We start from the raw sequence: 20939 nt of genomic DNA on the forward strand, positions 1-20939 counted from the left end.
CGTCATATAATTGAAGAAAAATTCGAAGAAAAAAAAAGGAATGGGCCCGGCCGGCCGTACATACAAGTGGTGGATAGTAGGGTGATTATCGTCTCTCTAGGTACAAAATATAGGAATGAAATTTCTTGTATTTTTCCATTGAGTTCCCCAAAAAAATAATCCTTCATTTATAGCAGGAAAAGTTTCCATGGCAGAAATTGGAGATTAGATAGTTTAAAGTAGAAAACCCATTTCGTCAAATGATCACTACGGCCATCTCTCATCCAGTTGGAGAACCTTTACTTACCTTCAGAACCGGATTTTGGGGGGGGGGGGGGGTCCAAGGTGCCAAGGCACGGGGCGGCAAATTTCGGAGTTTCCTTTTTTTTCGTACAAAAAGAAGGAGAAAGAAAAACAAGCAGTGAACTCCAACACAATGTGTTGATAAGGCGCGTCATTAACTCGCACATATCAACCCCTTTAGTTTTCATTTACAGAGATTTCAAAATAGGCAGGCAGCACAACAAGAGAATTCACGATCCTACACTGCAAGGTCAAAGACGCACCTTGACGAGACTATTGTGAATCTAGAAAGCTATTCGAACGAATTTAAGTTTTTTGATCTGCCTCAAGCAAAATCTTATCAGATTCTTGAAGAAAAGTGCTACGGAATAAATGAAGCGAAGAAAGGAAACATTCTGTCGAACTCCTAGAATATAAAGTCGATTTTAAGGTATTTTGGGGCTAAATCACCCAAATCGTCGGTAGTAAGCAATTGACTCGATATAAATGCAATTGCATTAAATATGTCTTGATTTTGTTATTTTAAACGTCTTTCCATGCAAAGAAGTTCAACCATTTTCATGCTTTGTTCATTCATGAATTGAAAGTAAACAATGTACATCCCGAAAATCTACCGATTTGCCGTAAATAATCGCAGAAACTTGATATACCAGGTCGATGTACCCACTCGTTGGATTTACGAATCAATTTTGTGAGTGCACATATGTAAAAGTCAATATGCTATAGTCATTTTGGGTGCATTTATTTTTCATGAAACAATAATATGTAAGTAATTTCAATCCCGAAAATTTCTGAGGTCAATTATATTTAATTGTAATTCATATATTTATTTTTTTTCCTTCATTTTATTTTTTGAATAGAGAAAGCAAGGTTTTGTTGATTTCTTCGGATTTCGAGTACTGTAACTTCTCTTCTATTCGGCCGATTTTTATGAATGAGGCCTCTTTTTATTCGTGTTTTAACGGAGAGTAAGGACAAAATTGCTAAATACACGCGAAACAATTTTTTTTGAAAATTAGATGAATCCTAGCGTGACGTTGAAATGGTTAATCAAGCGTAAGTAATTGGGCGAGGGGCTGAGGATCCCTGTTGCGCCTGGCGAGGCGACCCTCATTAGCAATTGCTCGTCGAGAACACGCCGACGCAGTGATCAGGAGCGTGGGGAAGAGAGGGCTAAGTGGATTCCTGCATGAGCTACGTTTAGCAAATGGTCTAATGAGTCTCGAGGCTCATCACAGATGGCTGCTCGGAATATCAGAGCAGTGGTACCAAGTTTTGAAAAGCATAACAGGGGTGTGGAGATCTGTCAAAGCAACGTTATGAACGAAACGGAGGAGTGAAATTCTCATTCGAAGAGTGCTGGCCTACTCGGCAATCCTCAAATCAGTTCGTTTGCTTCTGCTTATATATGCATATTTTAAATCAGCGCTGCGCATTTTTAGGCTTTTTTTTAAAAAACCAAGTAACGTAGACTTTTGATATTCACTGCACATAAACTAGAAAGCCCCAGAATGAGAAACAAACTTTAAATCAAAATAATTGACGGATAAATAAACTTTTTACACGCTTTGGAAAATCTCAGAAGTTCGCGGTAGTCACTTTTCGGTAAGGAAATAAGGGACTCGGTTATTATATCGAGTGGGGGATCGAAACAATCGCAAAGGCGTTATACTACGTATACGCGCCAAAATGAGGGAAAAACTACTGGGCAGCGGCGGGGCATTGACTTCCATTTCGAATTTCCATTCGAGTCATCTCAATCCTCTCTGAATATCATGGGCAACTCCAAGTGGCGGCAAATTTGCCGCCTAATACAATTTGAAATTATTTTAACCTTAAAATGCATAAAACTGGCTAATTTTTGTAGGGAATTGAAGGAAGATTTGCGCCACGGATGCCTCGAGATGCGCTCGAATAGAGTCTTAAATTTCAAAAATTTTCCGGGTGAGGCCCCCCGGACCCCCTCTAAGCTGGGGGTATTCCGTATCCCCCAGATCCCCCGGTGGTAGGGGCAGTCCCCCATGCAGTAAATGACCTAGAAATGCCTATGGCTCTATGATCTGTGAGGGGAGGGCCGTCTTCTTCTCAGATAAATTAATCCGCAAGTTTTTCAAAAACTTGAGTAGGTTCATCGATGACCGAAAAGCGAAACCACGAATCTCCGTTTACGACGTTCCAAACTTCCTGTGATACTTCACTCAATGAAAAGTAGTCGACGCAATTTCTTGAAATTTTTTCCCTGTAAGCAGAGCATTCTAAATAATTATAAATCTCAATCTATGAAAAGTTTGTTTGTTTCATTTTGGAAAAATAAAATAGAAGCGGAAATTCTGAAACAACGTGACAGAAATACCTACGAGTTTTCGCACTTTAGCATCCACATATAATTTAACTTTCATTTTCGCCTTTTTTGTGTCTCATAAATCCTCAATCCTTGAAGAATCATTCCCTCTGCCTAAAATATTTGTTTGCAACACTTTCCGGCGCAGATGCGCATTTTTCTGACTATCGGAGAATCGGATTTCGATATTGCCGTGTTTTTGAAACTCACATTCCGTGCGCATCGCGTGTTTCTAAAAGATATTACCCGGTCCTGGAGGGGGGGGGAGGGGGGCGGCAAAATTTTCTGGGCACCAGGCGGCAAAAACCTAAATCCGGCTCTGCTTACCTTTGATTAAAAAATTCATGAACCATAGAGAGTTTTTGGGGATTGAGTTCACAATATTATTGTGAAAGTTTTTTGAGGTTGAGTCTTTGTTTACATTCTCAAAAAGTCAAAAGTTCTACTGTTTGATCGTGTTTCCTCCTAACTTTATCAGCTTATGAGCAATAGTTTCTAATTTACTCAACTTAGCAGCAGGCCAAAAATCCAAAAAGTATTCAGAGATGGAATGGGGTCATATACTTTGTGCCGACATTCATTATTTTAAGATCCTGCGCCTATTGACGACCCATTTCTAACGAATTTTAAGCGTGATGTTTGTGTGCGAGGATTTTACTTTCATTGACCGTGATTTGAGGACAAAACAATGAAAAACAAGCGGGAAAGCTCTAATACGTGGGTATTAGAGAAGCGCTCAGCGGTGAGCGCAATTTTAATGAGTCCCAGCTTTAATTTACTACCTATTAACTGAGTATGTTTAAATTTGCGATACTAAAATTAAGTAATTCTTAATATATTATTAAAACATCTTAAATGGCGCTTGCCCCCCCCCCCCCCCAAAAAAAAAAAATTCCAAGATCCAAAAGAAAAATAATGATCCATTACTATAAAAAATCCTTGATTTCTCATAAAAACAGAAAAAACTATTACGGCTCCAAACAAATAACTTTTCTAGAACACTTGAAGAAAACGTATCAAAGATGAACGTATCACTTAACGAGGCTGAATTTATTGTTTAAATGATGCCGTAATAGGACAAGTAAAAAATATTATAGGTAAATAAATGAGAGAAATATAAATATTAATAGGTAAATGATGAGACAATTGTAGGGTAAAAATGAGAACTTTGCCAGGTAAAAAATCCAACAGCGTTGCATGATGGTGCAGAAAAATACGAATTAAATTACAGTGTTGTATTAAGAATATTATTCAATATGGCAACGATGTAAAAAAGAAGTATTGCATGTTGCCCCTTCAATATGCGGGTTATGCAATAGTGAACAATGATGCTAATGATTAATATATATATTATTCTACCTCTCCTTCTCTATTGCTAATGATTAATATATATATTATTCTACCTCTCCTTCTCTATTGCTAATGATTAATATATATATATTATTCTACCTCTCCTTCTCTATTGCTAATGATTAATATATATATATATATATATATATTATTCTACCTCTCCTTCTCTATTACTAACATTAGTAAATATTTAAATCTAAAAGAAAATTGAAGATTAATCAATAGAAATATTCAAAAAATAATGGGGTATAGCTCTATAGTTAATATTTGTTGGTTTATTTATAGTATAAGAATTAGATTAAGATTTTTTTTAATATATTTTGCAAGATACACAGCTATGCTTTGTTGATTGATTAATGTTTTGATAATGTATAACATTTTTTATGTTAATCAATTTTTTTTAGTTGTCCTCCTTTAGCTATAAAAACTTGCGGATTAATTTATCTGAGAAGAAGACGGCCCTCCCCTCACAGATCATAGAGCCATAGGCATTTCTAGGTCATTTACTGCATGGGGGACTGCCCCTACCACCGGGGGATCTGGGGGATACGGAATACCCCCAGCTTAGAGGGGGTCCGGGGGGCCTCACCCGGAAAATTTTTGAAATTTAAAACTCTATTCGAGCGCATCTCGAGGCATCCGTGGCGCAAATCTTCCTTCAATTCCCTACAAAAATTAGCCAGTTTTATGCATTTTAAGGTTAAAATAATTTCAAATTGTATTAGGCGGCAAATTTGCCGCCACTTGGAGTTGCCCATGATATTCAGAGAGGATTGAGATGACTCGAATGGAAATTCGAAATGGAAGTCAATGCCCCGCCGCTGCCCAGTAGTTTTTCCCTCATTTTGGCGCGTATACGTAGTATAACGCCTTTGCGATTGTTTCGATCCCCCACTCGATATAATAACCGAGTCCCTTATTTCCTTACCGAAAAGTGACTACCGCGAACTTCTGAGATTTTCCAAAGCGTGTAAAAAGTTTATTTATCCGTCAATTATTTTGATTTAAAGTTTGTTTCTCATTCTGGGGCTTTCTAGTTTATGTGCAGTGAATATCAAAAGTCTACGTTACTTGGTTTTTTAAAAAAAAGCCTAAAAATGCGCAGCGCTGATTTAAAATATGCATATATAAGCAGAAGCAAACGAACTGATTTGAGGATTGCCGAGTAGGCCAGCACTCTTCGAATGAGAATTTCACTCCTCCGTTTCGTTCATAACGTTGCTTTGACAGATCTCCACACCCCTGTTATGCTTTTCAAAACTTGGTACCACTGCTCTGATATTCCGAGCAGCCATCTGTGATGAGCCTCGAGACTCATTAGACCATTTGCTAAACGTAGCTCATGCAGGAATCCACTTAGCCCTCTCTTCCCCACGCTCCTGATCACTGCGTCGGCGTGTTCTCGACGAGCAATTGCTAATGAGGGTCGCCTCGCCAGGCGCAACAGGGATCCTCAGCCCCTCGCCCAATTACTTACGCTTGATTAACCATTTCAACGTCACGCTAGGATTCATCTAATTTTCAAAAAAAAATTGTTTCGCGTGTATTTAGCAATTTTGTCCTTACTCTCCGTTAAAACACGAATAAAAAGAGGCCTCATTCATAAAAATCGGCCGAATAGAAGAGAAGTTACAGTACTCGAAATCCGAAGAAATCAACAAAACCTTGCTTTCTCTATTCAAAAAATAAAATGAAGGGAAAAAAATAAATATATGAATTACAATTAAATATAATTGACCTCAGAAATTTTCGGGATTGAAATTACTTACATATTATTGTTTCATGAAAAATAAATGCACCCAAAATGACTATAGCATATTGACTTTTACATATGTGCACTCACAAAATTGATTCGTAAATCCAACGAGTGGGTACATCGACCTGGTATATCAAGTTTCTGCGATTATTTACGGCAAATCGGTAGATTTTCGGGATGTACATTGTTTACTTTCAATTCATGAATGAACAAAGCATGAAAATGGTTGAACTTCTTTGCATGGAATGACGTTTAAAGTAACAAAATCAAGACATCCCCCCTCTCTAAAATCAATAGGAATGGACCAATTTTCAAAAACTTGGATTTAAAATCTTCCTTAGGATATCCTGAGTTCAACAAAACAAACCGCAACAAAATCGGACCATGTGCGGCCGAACGCGAGCCGTTTGAACGCGCCGAGGTGCACACCGCTCCCGTCAAATCCGCGGAAATTTGAAGTCCGCGACATGAGAAGAGCTTCTCTGCCAACGCTTCAGTCGTTTATCACTGACGATAAATCAAAGAAGTTTTTGTAGAATAAAGGGCTTACCTCGCCTCTCCAAATAACCAGCTCGATCCAAGCAGGTCTGATACTGATTGTGAGACTTAGAGAACAGCTTTTGGATACCACGCGTGTAGAGGTCTTTCAACTGACTGGGGATGAAAGTGTTGACGGCTTATTTGACCTCTTCCACTGATTCAAAATGAACTCCCCCAGTTCTGATTTCAGAAAAGGGAATAAATAGTGGTCTGTTTTGCCATGTATTACCGTATCGAAAATCTGAACTCGGGGGAGTTCATTTTTGAAGCGTTGGCAGAGAAGCTCTTCTCATGTCGCGGACTTCAAATTTCCGCGGATTTGGCGGGAGCGGCGTGCACCTCGGCTCGCGTTCGGACGCACATGGTCCGATTTTGTCGCGGTTTGCTTTGATGAACTCAGTATATCCTACGTAAGATTTTGAGCCCAAGTTTTTGAAAATTGGTCAATTCCTATTGATTTTAGAGAGGGGGGATACTTACTTATTGAACGCCCCTCGTTTATATTCCAAGTGCATTTTCCGAAAAAATGGCTCATAAATCCAGGGAAACGCGGATTTTTATAGACTTTTACCGATGATAAGTGGCATCGTCGCGCCGCGGTGGGAGGCTCTATAGATTAATACATATACATAATCACTAGTAATGTGGTCATAACGTATGAAAATTCAAGGTTTGCTGAACATTGCCGAATGAGCTCGGTGAGGAACAGCCGCCAAATACGGAAAAAGGTACTCTGTTTTGGCGCGTATACGTAGTATACCGCCTTTGCGATCGTTTCGAACCCTGCTCGATACAATAACCGAGTCCCTTAGTTCTTTACCGAAAAGTGACTACCGCGAACTTCTGAGATTTTCCAAAGCATGTAAAAAGTTTACTAATCCGTCAATAGTAATGATTTAAATTTGTTTCTCATTCTCGGGCTTTCTAGTTTATGTGTAATGAATACCAACAGTCTACGTTACTTGGTTTTTTTTTAAAAAAAAACCTAAGAATGCTCAGCGCTGATTTAAAATATGCATATATAAGCAGAAGCAAACGAACTGATTTGATGATTGCCGAGCAGACCAGCACTCTTCGAATGAGAATTTCACTCCTTCGTTTCGTTCATAACGTTGCTTTGCCAGATCTCCACGCCCCTGTTATGTTTTTCAAAACTTGGTACCACTGCTCTGATAGCCAGGGCCAGCCAAGATACCCGTTAGTGCAATCTGTGATGAGCCTCGAGACTCATTAGACCATGTGCTAACAGTGGCCCATACAGAAATTCACTCCCCTATCAGGCCAAAACAGTGCACAGTGCAACGGATTCGAGCGGTAGAATCCACTAAAAAGTTGGGGAAGAGTCGCTGAGTAGACTCAATCACCTATAAAACCATATTGCTAAGACGCAGAGTCTGGGTTGCTGCCTGCATGGGAAAAACCAGCATCGCGGTTAGAAACGGTGCTCTGTGTTACTTGTCCAGACAACAGCTCAGCTGAAAATTGCAAGGATGAGACAAAATGATGTCATGCAGAGTCTTAGCTCCTCGGTTCCCATGTGAACGCAGTCAGCCCGGAAAATCAGGGTCCCGTGTAAGGCCCTGATTGGCCCGGAGGATTAGGCCGCAGGGGAGAAGGGAAGGTAAAGCCACGCTACTCGCAATTTTCAGAAAATCTCTGAAATCAGTCTCGTCTTAGCTCACCAGCGATCCTGGCCAGGCCGCGAATCGGCCCGCCACGCCGTGTCTAAACGTACTCTGCGCGGAAGCCGCGTGTAGGTTCGTGAGAGTTTCGAGTGTGGTTCTGATGGTGTTCTGATTCTTTCTGTTCTTAGTGTGATGTGTCTATCGAAAATATAGAATAAAAGTGTCGTCGAAATTGTCAAGAAGTGTGGTTCGTTTTGTCACTGTGCCCTACCTACTTTTCGCTTCGAGGAGCAGCGGAAGGCTCCTCGCCCCTTTCCCCCCAAAAATTCATACTTCCGCTGGTGGAGATACCCTCCCCCCTCCCTTTTAGAAAGAGATCGAGTGTGTGTGCCTTCCTTTCTTTTCGCGCGTTCCAAATGGTGGAGACTGTGCCGGGGTCCGAAATTCCAAAAAAGGAATCTTCGACCGTCGGAAATCATATTACTACAATCCTGTGTATCTCTTACATGCCACGTGAAAAAGTGACAAAACATTCTTGTATTTTGTACAATTTTATTATACATTACTCGGAATTCAAAATTCACCATTTTTTTTTTATCCAACATTTGCGGAGAGTTTTTTTTGTGCCATTCTAAAAGTAGAAACGTATTATTTTTTTTTGGTTCGACATTTGCGGACAGTTTTTTTTTCACATATTTTTTTTTTTTTTACCTTCACACATTCCATTACAATGTTCATTGATTTTAAGTTTTTTGGCATGGAAAAGAAGTTCCCCTGTCTTTACAATCGTTCCGTTGCTATTGCTATGGGATTCCCTATGCCTCGGCGACCTTGAGCGTTTCGCCCAGTCTTCGATTTTTGGTTGATTTTCCGATGTATCAAAAACCGTTGTGTTTTTTAGCCAATCATGTCTCTACGTCAAGTTGTGTTGATTTCTAAAATTCGCTTTCAGCGAGTTTTTTTCCCCCTTGAGATGTCGTGTCTGACTAGTAAATCTGCGCAGAACCACGAAGTTCCGATTTTGGGCAAATTCTTTCTTTTGGGAGGTTCCGATTGGTTATTTTTTGCCATCAGTTTTCTGTTCGTTGGTGCAAAAGATCGCCTACCTCGTTGCTCTTGAGAAGCCGCCATTATCCCACCTTAAATGTTAAAAATAGAAGTAAAGAAATAATAACCATCGTACAAGGTGGAAAATTGCTCTGGAGGACCCGTTATGGATATATGAACCAAAATTAGAACTCGATTGACGGATTTAATCCATGAATACAGAAATATTGCCTCAGTTTACTGCCGCGATAGCAAATGCATGCAGAGATGAACCTTGTGACACATGAAACCATAGGGAAACAATGTCTCACAGAGAAATGCGCTTAATCCGTTGTCTCTTACTTATCATGTCAAGGACATCTCTTGTGAAGCCTCGCTCAGCGTCCGAGATTACTTAACTGTTCTCTTTTTTCCCTAGTGAACCGAGCTCCGAAATGGCTCGGTTGGCTGCGACACCATTCAGGCTCTGAGCTTGCGGCCGTTTTGGTGCGAGCGGGGGTTCGAATCTCGTAGGGGACACTTAATTTTTACTGGTTGTATTGAATGTTTTAGACCAATCATCTAACAATAATTAATACTTGGCAACTTAGGAAGCACATAGGTCCCTTATGATGCGTATTCGGGCATATGTGTAGAGTAAAAATATCATACATAGGGTGTCCCAAAAGTACCGGGACTGGTTCTGTAACTTCAAAAGTAAGATAGATACAGACATGATTTTGGTCTCATTTTAAAGATCAACTCAATACCTATCGATTAAAACCAAGATCAGCTCAATCGGATAAAAATTGACCGAGTTATGACAATTTGAAATTAGTGAGGAAAGTTTACCCCTACGGTTTTTAGGAAGATTTTTCGCTTACCAGGATTCAAAAAGTTAATATTCGTATCCACTTTCCTCCGAATCTTCCATAACTTCCTTTTGCTTTTCAAAGTACCGTCCATCAAACCGGATGCACTTATTCATGCGCTCTTGCCACTTATCCAACATTGTTTTCCTGAATTCTTCCTCTGGGATGGCGTTGAAAAAGTTTTGAATTGCATTCTGGATTTCGGTCTTCGATTCGAATCTTCGTCCGCGAAGCTCCTTTTTAAGTGTAGGAAACATCCAAAAATCACATGGAGCCAAGTCAGGGCTGTAAGGGGGATGAGGGATTGTTTCAACTCCATTTTTACTCATAAATTCACGTGTTAAGCTGGATGTGTGAGGCCGCGCATTGTCTTGATGGAGTATCCACGAAGGTTTCAAGTCCGACCGTTTCCGGGAAATGTGCATTCTCAACTCCTTTAGCACTTTGCAATAATACGCACTGTCAACTGTTGTGTTTGGTGGTACAAAATGTTGATAAATGACACCTCGAAAATAAAAAAACACAATAAGCATCACTTTATCGGCCGACTTTTCGATTTACGGCGATGAAGAATCTTCCTTAAAAACCGTAGGGGTAAACTCTCCGCGCTGATTTCAAATTGCAATAACTCGGTCAATTTTTATTCGATTGAGCCGATCTTGGTTTTAATCGATATAGGTATTGAGTTAATCTTTAAAATGAGATCAAGATCATGTCTGTATCTATCTTACTTTCGAAGTTACAGAACCAGTCCCGGTACTTTTGGGACACTTTATGTATATTTTACGCCGAAAAAGCGAACCTGAAACTTAAAGGCGTTGACTTCCGAAAACCATATATAATCCAACGAAAATAAATAATTGGTACATAACAGCTTTCTTGTATGCATAGAAAATAATTAAAAATGTTAAAAAAGAGATGTCAACACAAAATTACATAGCCCCTTCAATTCAGAAGATACTACAAACGAACTGTACCTTAACATTTTCATATCCCAGAAGCTAAAGTTCCCATGACGAATATTGCTATCGCTAGCGATTGCAAAATCGAACTTGTTTTTGTTGCAAAAGTCGTTCAAAGTTGTTCAAAAGTCGTTTACTTTTGTGAAAACTTTGCGGATATTTAGCATTAAGCAAATTACGGAGTTTTAAATAGATAAATCGCCAATGACCACCTTTTAAAGTTTGGCACCTACTTTAGGAGCGACTTCGGAGGGTTACTTCCAAATAAAATATGTTTTCGGACGAGGATATTCGAAATAATTTCGTAAGTGACGTCGAGTTTTCTTGTGATATCAACAACACATCCGGACATAACTCACCGTGGACCTATTTTGAACTGTTCATCCTTTCTATAGAACAACAGAGGAGGGATGAAAAATGGAATGACGACACAACTACCATAACAGTGTTCGAAAGACTTCGTGACCAAGCGAAACGGTGGTATGCTGCTCATATTTTTCAACACCATACTGTTAACGAGTCTTGGTACGATGTGCGGAAAATTTTGTGTGAAAAATTTGGCCCCGATAGACCCCTCTCAAAGTTCTTAAATTTCCGTCAGGGCGGGCGTGCCACGTATTACCTTTGGGAGAAAGAAGAGTTCATCCTAAATAATAAAATGTGGAATTTCGATGATTCAGAAAGTGTGTATTGGGTTATCGAAGGCCTCATGCCATACATGAGAATCCTAGTACTCAAATTGCGTCCAAATCCAACCAGACAACTTTTAGAAGCGCTTTTTAACCTCAGTGACGCCGCCGACAGAGACCTGATCTACAACCACAAGATGGATATTGCTGCTGGAAAACCTATACCTGCTGAAATCCTCTCCTATTTATGAAATCTCCTATATGAACACATACTTCCTTTCTTACTCAAAAACCCAGAATTTGAAGTCATAGAAGACCTTATAGATTCATTACGCATTTCTTTTCCCTTCAAAAACCAAGGTTTGACAAGTTACCCCCCAGATTGTCAAATTCAAGAAATTATTGCGGAAAAAGCTCATCCTTCTCAAAAATTCTATAATAATTTCTTCTCTTTTCTACAAGGAACGAAACAACTAAAACCATCGTCAACGTTTGGATTGCCGTTACCAAAATTTTCACCACCTACTACCATCCAGAATTCGCTGATGTCAAAGTCTGAAAAGTCTTCACCTGTTCCGTTAAAGTGGCTAGAACCGCAGAGACTGTGAAAAAATCAAGTACATCAAAATTATATGGCCGTTTTAATGTCATTACACCTTGGAATTCTAGAGTTTTTCAACAACCGCGAATGCTTGCCAATTTTCAGCCAATGTTAAAACATTCTGCGACACTTTTAAGTGGCATTCATTGCATGAAATTTAGCTTCAATATTCTACCGTCGCCTTGCTCGATTTTATTACCGAAGTGCGTTCCAGAATTGCGACCTTTTCACCCTTTGTCGGTTACGGAAACTGCGTGTCTCACGTCCGAACTTGTGTCACAAAATTCTACGAGCCTCCAGTTCAACATAACGGAGAGCCCCTCCACTTCATTTCATCCTCTTCGTAAGAATACTGAGTTAGTGCGCGAAAAATTACGACCTTTCTTCAAAAAAGTTTCCACATGTTTCAAAATTGTGCCGCGTAAACGTAACATAAAGTCTCGGGAGTGCCACCTATCCCAGAAATGTAAATTTAAAAATCACCATGAAAATTTCCCGAAACCGCAGTTTTTTGTCAGTTTTTTGCTCTCTTGGACTTTTAATTACAAAAATTTCAGTGGCTATCGTAAAAAGTGTTATCATCTGAACTTACCAACATCACGAAAACGGAAAAAATGTTTATTTTCTTAATCACTAGAAATTTTCTTTTAATCATTCTTCTCATCAAAGATGTAGAATCCTTTTAATTAAACCTTCGCCAGCTTTTGGAATTCAACGTTTCATACCAACGCTAATCATCCAAATCAAAATTTGCATAATTGCGACCAATTATCGAAGAGTCAAAACAACACACCAACAGTGTTCACCCCTGTTGGACCTGTGCTCGCATTATCTACCAACAATTACTGATGTGATGAACCTGACTGTAGGATTTCTGTCTGAACCTTTTTACCAACGTAATCGACGTGTTCCGAATTAAGAACTTCGCATTCTGAGGACCCAAACATCATGAATTTTTGAGCCCCAAAAGACTATCAATTTCGCCCTTTCTTCAGTGTAAACGCGTTAGTAATTAAGAGAATTTCCTATCATTGACGAGTGATTCAATCGGTACGTAAACACCTTTTCTCTTCTATACGTAGATGTAGATGCATTCTTTAATGAAAGATAATACGCCTGAAAAAGCCCCGAACAATCGGTGGTATCGAGCTGAACTAGAAGGAGGATTTAACTAAAAAGAAATACCTTAAATTTATAGTTTAAGAATCTAGTTTTAATTAATAATATTCCTTATTAATACGCCAAACGGTGAATAGCCGAAAATATGTCTATGTAGGGAATTCTGTTATTTTGACCCGCTAAAATTACGCCATACAATTCAATGAATTGGCGAGATGCATTATCTAAAGTTCAAAATTCAACCAACTGACATTGTGCATAATTCAAGAAATTTTATCAAAAGGCATTTACTTATGTTAGAACTCGTAGAACTCCATCAGAGAGGTTTTCAAACGGATGAAACTACGCTACAATTATTCAATCAAATTCCAGATTTAATTGCTTGCAAAAATTGGTTTAATCCCAAACAAAACTTTTGAATAATGTAACCCCTCTGAATCTGATGCTCCCATGGTAATTATTTTTTTTAATTTTAGATTTTCCTTTAGCTAGATTTGCCTTTGAGTAGCATTAATTATAAGCAGCGTAAAAATGGGACGGCCTACGTATAGGGCTACGTAATTTCTTCTCTCTCGTTTTGATTAAACTAGAAGGAGAACGCCTTCAGCCGAGGGCGGCTGTCGATAAGGAGGCGGGAGGGAGAATCCCCTTGTTGATACAAAATTGCCAATGTTTTTTCAAAGCCTTACGAAGTATGATTTACTTTCCATGTTTGCCCCCCCCCCCCCCGTTTTGCCTTCCTCCTTTTCCTTCCATTGCAAATTTTTCAAAAAATGTTTAAAGCTATTTCTTTGCTGTACTGAATTATTATCTGAGCAGTCCCCGAGTTGTTTGCCAATCGTCAAAGATTATTTTCAAATCCAAATCGGTATTTGAGGTTCTTTTTTAAGTGAGTTTATGACTCGATATAATAATAGGCTATTTTTCACAAGATTGTTTTTGATTTAAATTAGAATTTTCAATGCACTGCTGAAAGTCTTATTATTTAAGTTTATCGTATTTTATTCATAATTATTTTAAGTTTTAATATAAATTAAGTAAACACCAAATCCAGTTGAAAATTGACAACCCTGTTTATATCGTGCGAAATCCAGATCCATAAGCAAAAAGAAATGTAGGCTGAGCACTGATTGTGAGCAGTTTCCAATTTCATGTTTGCTCCAGTTCAACTTCACCGCAAATTTCGATGTATTCTATTTTTTCGTTTTTTTCAAGCAAATTCTCAAGACACACGATTTCCTTTTTGACGTCCATCCTATGTAAGTGAGAAGTGCAAACACTGTTGCCAAGTTTCAAAAATTTGAAACACTGAAACTTTTGTGCGACCTTTCCACAATTTGGGTTGATTTTTTTTTTTTTTATTTATTGTCATTTATTTATTTTCTTTTCAAACCATAATAAGCTTTCCCAACATTTCTGAAATAGTTAAATGTTTGAGGTGAAATATGTCTGAAAAGGCTATATTCCGTCATCGAGGCAATAAGGTGCTGATTTTTTCTCTCAATATGCAGCAGAATCTGCTAGCCAACCGAGTCAAGACCATTGCAGACTCAGCATTTTCATTGTTCTGCGCTCACTGTTACCCATCATGTTATATGTCATGTAATAAAACTACAAAAACCCTCAAAAACATTTTTCGGGCAAAAAATCCGGTCGAGGAAATTGACGTGTCACTTCCTTTTAATCAAGTATAAGATATGCAACAACCTTTGATGAATTCCCAAGGTCCACTAAGACTATTAATCATCAAAAAATTCCAAAAACTTACTCGAAAGGAAAAAAATAAAATGAAAAATAAATCCCTTGCCGAAAATAAATAAAAAACCGATTTTGAGATAAATCCCTCGAATGACCTTGAAATCACAAAATCGGTCGAGGATGTCAACTGAAATTTTTCCCCCTTTAATTATGAGCTCCGCAACAAGCGTGACTCGCTTGCACCTTTTCATACACGAGCCGCACGAATTCATCTCTTCTTCTCTCCTCTCCTTCCGTCCATGGACAGAGGTCCAAAATTTTTCGGATTTACTGACGCGACCGGCTGCGGCTCGATGCTCTCAGTGAATCGGTGCTTTCTTATCATCCCTGATGTCGGCTTCAAGTCGGTTGCAATTTTACCAGTCGACCCATTTTTCCATAACCACATGTTAGACTTTTTCGAAACATGAATCATCTGAAACATGTATTTTTTTTAAGGGAGCTTACCATTTGCTTTGGACGGTAGGTAGGTTGTAAGTAATAATTGTTCTTATACTCTATCAGTTAAGTATAAAATACATCTGTACCATTGGATGACATTTCGACAGACACGTCAGGTCCGGACAAGTGAGGGGATTTCTGAATCGCAAAATTATTAGTGGAATTGTTATAGTGGAGGAGTTGAGTCCCTTCACGGATTGAGCCCCACTTAAGTCGACAGGTTGTACGTGTTTCTCTCTGACTTATGTGTAATCTTAGTAATCCACCCATGTTTACGCACCGAGCCGCAGCCGGTCGCGTCAGTAAATCCGAAAAATTTTGGATCTCCGCCCATGGACGGAAGGAGAGGAGAGAAGAAGAGATGAATTCGTGCGGCTCGTGTATGAAAAGGTGCAAGCGAGTCACGCTTGTTGCGGAGCTCATAATTAAAGGGAGAAGAATTTCAGTTGACATCCTCGACCGATTTTGTGATTTCGAGGTCATTCGAGGGATTTATCTCAAAATCGGTTTTTTATTTATTTTCGGCAAGGGATTTATTTTTCATTTTATTTTTTCCTTTCCAGTAAGTTTTTGGAAATTTTTGATGATTAATAGTCTTAGTGGACCTTGGGAATTCATCAAAAGTTTTTGCCTATCTTATACTTGATTAAAAGGAAGTGACACGTCAATTTCCTCGACCGGATTTTTTGCCCGAAAAATGTTTTTGAGGGTTGTTGTAGTTTATAACCCAAAAACTTGGGTAAAGAGACTCCGGGCAAGTCACCATCCTCTTGCCAAAAACCTCCAAAAGCTCTTCTTTGTTCCCCTCTTCAGTGGAAAAAGAAAATATCACACTACGACAGTTTCCATTTCTGTCATAGAGTACCCCAAGCGGACCAAAGAACGGAACTCTTAGTCGTTTACACATTTACCTATTTAACAAAATCTCCAGGAGGTCACCGACAGGCTGGCAGCCCCTCATCGGACCAAAACGCACACCGTACCATTTTTTCCTTGTAGGTATGTGCCTCCAAAGTACATGACATGACTCCTTGAGGGGCGGGCAAGTTTGATTGAAATTCACGTTGGCTTCTGAAAATGAGCTAAAATTTTTACCTTGAAGAAGAAGAAAATCGAGTTATCATTTTCTTCCATACACGGTAGGTATGCCTATGAGAGGCACCAGGAACGCCTTCCAAAATTATTGATGCAACCCGCACGACTCCGAAGTCAGCGGAAACTTTCTTGAAGCGTCTCCTAAGATTTTACATACATAAAGTCGCGATTATAGCGCCGCCTCGCGCTCTGCGACGCCCAATCGCCATTGCCCCCTATCCTCCCAGAGATCATCAGGCAATAATCCCCTTCAAAAATGAATGATGCAACAAGCGCGTCCTGTTTGACCACGAAAGCTCCTCAGATGAGAAGTCTTTTGGTCTGGTCAGAAAAATATTCGAACTTTATTTTTCATCTTCTCTTCTCATTTCCCGCATTGACGGAGGCGAAATTTTTTGGAAAGCATGACGCGCCCGGCCCAATGCTCTCACTGAGGATCAACCTGTAGATAGACTGCTACAAATATTTAGGAAACGGATGTTCCGGCTCACTGAGAATGAGGCCAATTTCCGAACTGATACCTAGTAAGGGGTCAGTATGGAAAAAGTCAATAATGACTACGAGGGGGCTTTGTACACTTCCAAATAAACAGTACCAGCTTTGTTGTACAAGTATTCCTTAACGATCATTCATAATGGAAGGCCACATTCTATTCGCACTTTATTTTACGCATTGGGCCGGGCGCGTCATGCTTTCCAAAAAATTTCGCCTCCGTCAATGCGGGAAATGAGAAGAGAAGATGAAAAATAAAGTTCGAATATTTTTCTGACCAGACCAAAAGACTTCTCATCTGAGGAGCTTTCGTGGTCAAACAGGACGCGCTTGTTGCATCATTCATTTTTGAAGGGGATTATTGCGTAGGGAAAATCTTAGGAGACGCTTCAAGAAAGTTTCCGCTGACTTCGGAGTCGTGCGGGTTGCATCAATAATTTTGGAAGGCGTTCCTGGTGCCTCTCATAGGCATACCTACCGTGTATGGAAGAAAATGATAACTCGATTTTCTTCTTCTTCAAGGTAAAAATTTTAGCTCATTTTCAGAAGACAACGTGAATTTCAATCAAACTTGCCCGCCCCTCAAGGAGTCATTTCATGTACTTTGGAGGCACATACCTACAAGGAAAAAATGGTACGGTGTGCGTTTTGGTCCAATGAGGGGCTGCCAGCCTGTCTGTGACCTCCTGGAGATTTTGTTAAATAGGTAAATGTGTAAACGACTAAGAGTTCCGTTCTTTGGTCCGCTTGGGGTACTCTATGACAGAAATGGAAACTGTCGTAGTGTGATATTTTCTTTTTCCACTGAAGAGGGGAACAAAGAAGAGCTTTTGGAGGTTTTTGGCAAGAGGATGGTGACTTGCCCGGAGTCTCTTTACCCAAGTTTTTGGGTTTTTTGGAGTTTATATCATCTCAATTTTGCAAGAAAACTGTTATTTTACTAAATGAAGTCCCGCACTTGTGAAGGAATTGGATTACATTTTACAGTAAGGAACCATTACCTCTGGTTCTCCCATAAAAGCACATATCTGCATAGGGAAACCAATAGCATGTATTCTGTTTCTAAAATGGACCAGAAATAGTGGCTCCTAATTGCAAAATGTAATCCATTTAATGCTTATAGCTATGAAGTGGATATCTCCTTGCTGTGTAGCAAAGTTTCTCGGATAAGTCTTATTTTTTTACACCCTTGACTGTCATGTTTAATTAATCAGCTCAAAGCTATTTCGGCGATTAATCATTAATTGTTAGATCGAAGAAGAAATTTTCTTCGGAAAGCTATGGCTGAATTGACTTTGCAACTGAACTTGTGAGAGCATCAACTGAGGCAAATTTTGCAGAAAGTTATACATGGTAAGTGATAATTATTTCAACGCTCTCTTAGTTTTAAAAAGAGATGATAGTTTTAAAAATCAAAATCTACACAACTGTAGATATCCCTGAAAAGAAATACAATTGTAGAATCCCAAGAAAAGAAAAAGAAGAAAGAAAAGAAATACGAAGAAATTCAATGATAAATTTCAACTACGGAAGGTACTTATTTCAAATTAATTGCTCTAAAAATTGTTCCTTCAATGAGTAAATAGGCGACATTCTCAACACTACAATGCAATAGAAATAATTTCACCATGGAATTGAAATTCAAAGAAATGTGTGCTGTTTGAGTAATAGAATTTTGGAAATCAGGGCATTCAACAGCTTCCCAGACCTCATTAGTGTTACAATCTAAAAATTGTAAGGATTAAAAGTGTCAAGCTCTCAATATTTTTGTTCTCTGATTATCAAGAAGCCCTGCTAGAAATGTTCAGTGTCATTTTTATTTTTGTTTGTGAAAGGAAATTATTTTAAGATTTTTTGGCATTCTTGGTGTCCTCTGCCCATGTAGCATTTGGATTTCAAGATTAAGTAAGGAAAGAGTAAATATTACCTAATCATTAGATCAATTTAATGATTATATAAACATTAGTTAACGATTAGGTAATCATTAAATAAAAAATTTTTGAAATTTTTCTTTACTTAATGATTAGGTAATCATTATTTAAACTTTATTTAATGAAGAAGTAAACGTTAATCTATTTTATTACTTCAAAATGAATTAATCATTAGCTAATGATTACTTGTTCCTTACCTAATGAAGAAGTAAATATTATGTTATTTTATTACCTAAAGATGAAAATATGTATTAAATAATGATTACTTGTTTATTACGTAATGAAGAAGTAATGGTCAAGATATTTAATTACTTCAACATTAATTAATAATTAAATAATGATTACTTGTTCATTACCTAATAGAAAAGTAATTTTTCAAGATATTTTATTACTTCAGGATTAAATAATGATTAAATAATGATTTCTTGTTCTTTACCTAAAGAACAAGTAAATGTTAGAGATATTTTATTACTTTGGGATTAAATAATGTTTAAATAATTATTACGCTTTCATTACCTAAGGAGGAAGTAGATTTTAAAGAAATTGTATTACTTTAAGATTAATTAATCATTAAAGCATCATTACTTGTTCTTTACCTAACGAAAAATAATTTTTTTTTTTTTTTTTTTTTTATTAATGTTCCTTTGAACGCGTTATCATACATAAGGGTGGTTTTTCCATTTGGACGCAAAATGTTGGGGTCTGTTGCCCCCAAGGAGTCCCCCTGCATAGTTAGGGGGCCCTTGACTAAGGAAAGGCCCCGAACGTTTAAATTTTTACCTCAACTAAGTACAAAGTTAGAAGGGAGGAGGGGGCTTTCCAGGTTGGTGTTAAGAATGTTTCTAATCACCACCCTGTATACGTTATGCTTCTTCAGTGTTAAATCATCAGCTGGAAAAACTCCTAGTTGCTTCATCTATTTAACTCTCTTCAAACACAGTTTCTTCTCAAAACAGAGACAGAACACAAAATACAGTGGTGTGAGCTGAAGTGTTGCTTCTCATTTGCGCTTTAGATTGCTGACCCTTGAACCCATGCGACAGAGAGGAAAGAGACAAAATGCTGATTACCTCATCTCTTTTTGCCACACTTGAGGATTCCAAGGTAACTCACAATCAGGGAAACAGCCAGTGAGATACAAAATGTCAGCTCGCGCTCGCACCACTGATACATGCAGATATACACATTGTTGTCAGCTCCTCGTCTTTTTAGAGGCCATCAAAACCAGATTTGGAAGCATAATACACATGTAACAGTAGGTAACAAATTTACTCATGCACCGGCACAACCACCCACAAAATCAGATTTTGTTGAGCGTCAAATCATGATAAAATAGAATTATCAACGTTTCTCCTCTGAAGATTTGCCCACTGCTTGCTGAGACTAATATTGGAGATAACCGTGTAGAATAAGTGGATGACATTGATCAAAACATGGCCAAGTACATTGGGGCATTCACAGAAGCACCTATCCTGCGTGAAGAAATTAATTGCAGGTAATGTCATGTCTGAAGTAAGCCGGAAATGTTGGTTCTCTTTCGACACGTAAACTCTGCGCAGACTATCTATGCATATACGCTTAGATTATTCTTTCCTGACATGACTCCTCATTGTAAGTAAAATAAGGTATCAAGTTAGGGAAGTAATTGAGAAATTACTATCCACCAATTGCATGAAAATTAAAGTCTCTGCAAATCTAAGTACAAAGGGTCAATATAATGTCAGCTGTCACAGCCCTCCAGAGGAAAAAAAGAGAAATGACTCACATGGCAAATTACTCGCTGGCAGCAGGAGCAGGATGTTTTAATTGCCAATCGTAGACATTTCCTTTTGAAATCATACAAAGAACTGTAATAATAAAATTCCGTGGGGATTTGCTAGGTGTTCGCACTGATAATAGGAAGAAATGTATTCAGGAAACGAAGTGTAACACTTCGACTGGTAGCGCCTTAAAGCCTCGGTAAATAACTCGGAAAAGCCCCAAACGTGCATTTGAGGTGATACACGAAACTATTTCTTTCTCATTCTCATATTTCCTTCGTGAAAACTAGAGTGTGAAAACTGTAGTGGTCTGGTAGTGAAGTGGTGGAAAATTGTGATTTGATTTGTTTACGAATTGT

General features: G+C 38.5%; 1 protein-coding gene and 1 long non-coding RNA gene across 3 annotated transcripts in view; both read right to left on the bottom strand.

Moving 5' to 3' along the window:
* Positions 1 to 20939, bottom strand: part of LOC140225512 (uncharacterized) — a 111209-nt gene that overhangs the window by 57836 nt on the left and 32434 nt on the right. The gene's annotated exons all lie outside the window — the stretch shown is intronic.
* On the bottom strand, positions 3968 to 4174 carry LOC140225480 (uncharacterized). Its single transcript, XR_011900562.1, has 2 exons — positions 4131 to 4174; positions 3968 to 4072 (listed from the first exon to the last, which is right to left on the bottom strand). It is a non-coding gene; the product is annotated as an uncharacterized lncRNA (long non-coding RNA).

Source organism: Bemisia tabaci, chromosome 9 (genome assembly GCF_918797505.1).
Source record: "Bemisia tabaci chromosome 9, PGI_BMITA_v3".
NCBI lineage: Eukaryota > Metazoa > Arthropoda > Insecta > Hemiptera > Aleyrodidae > Bemisia > Bemisia tabaci.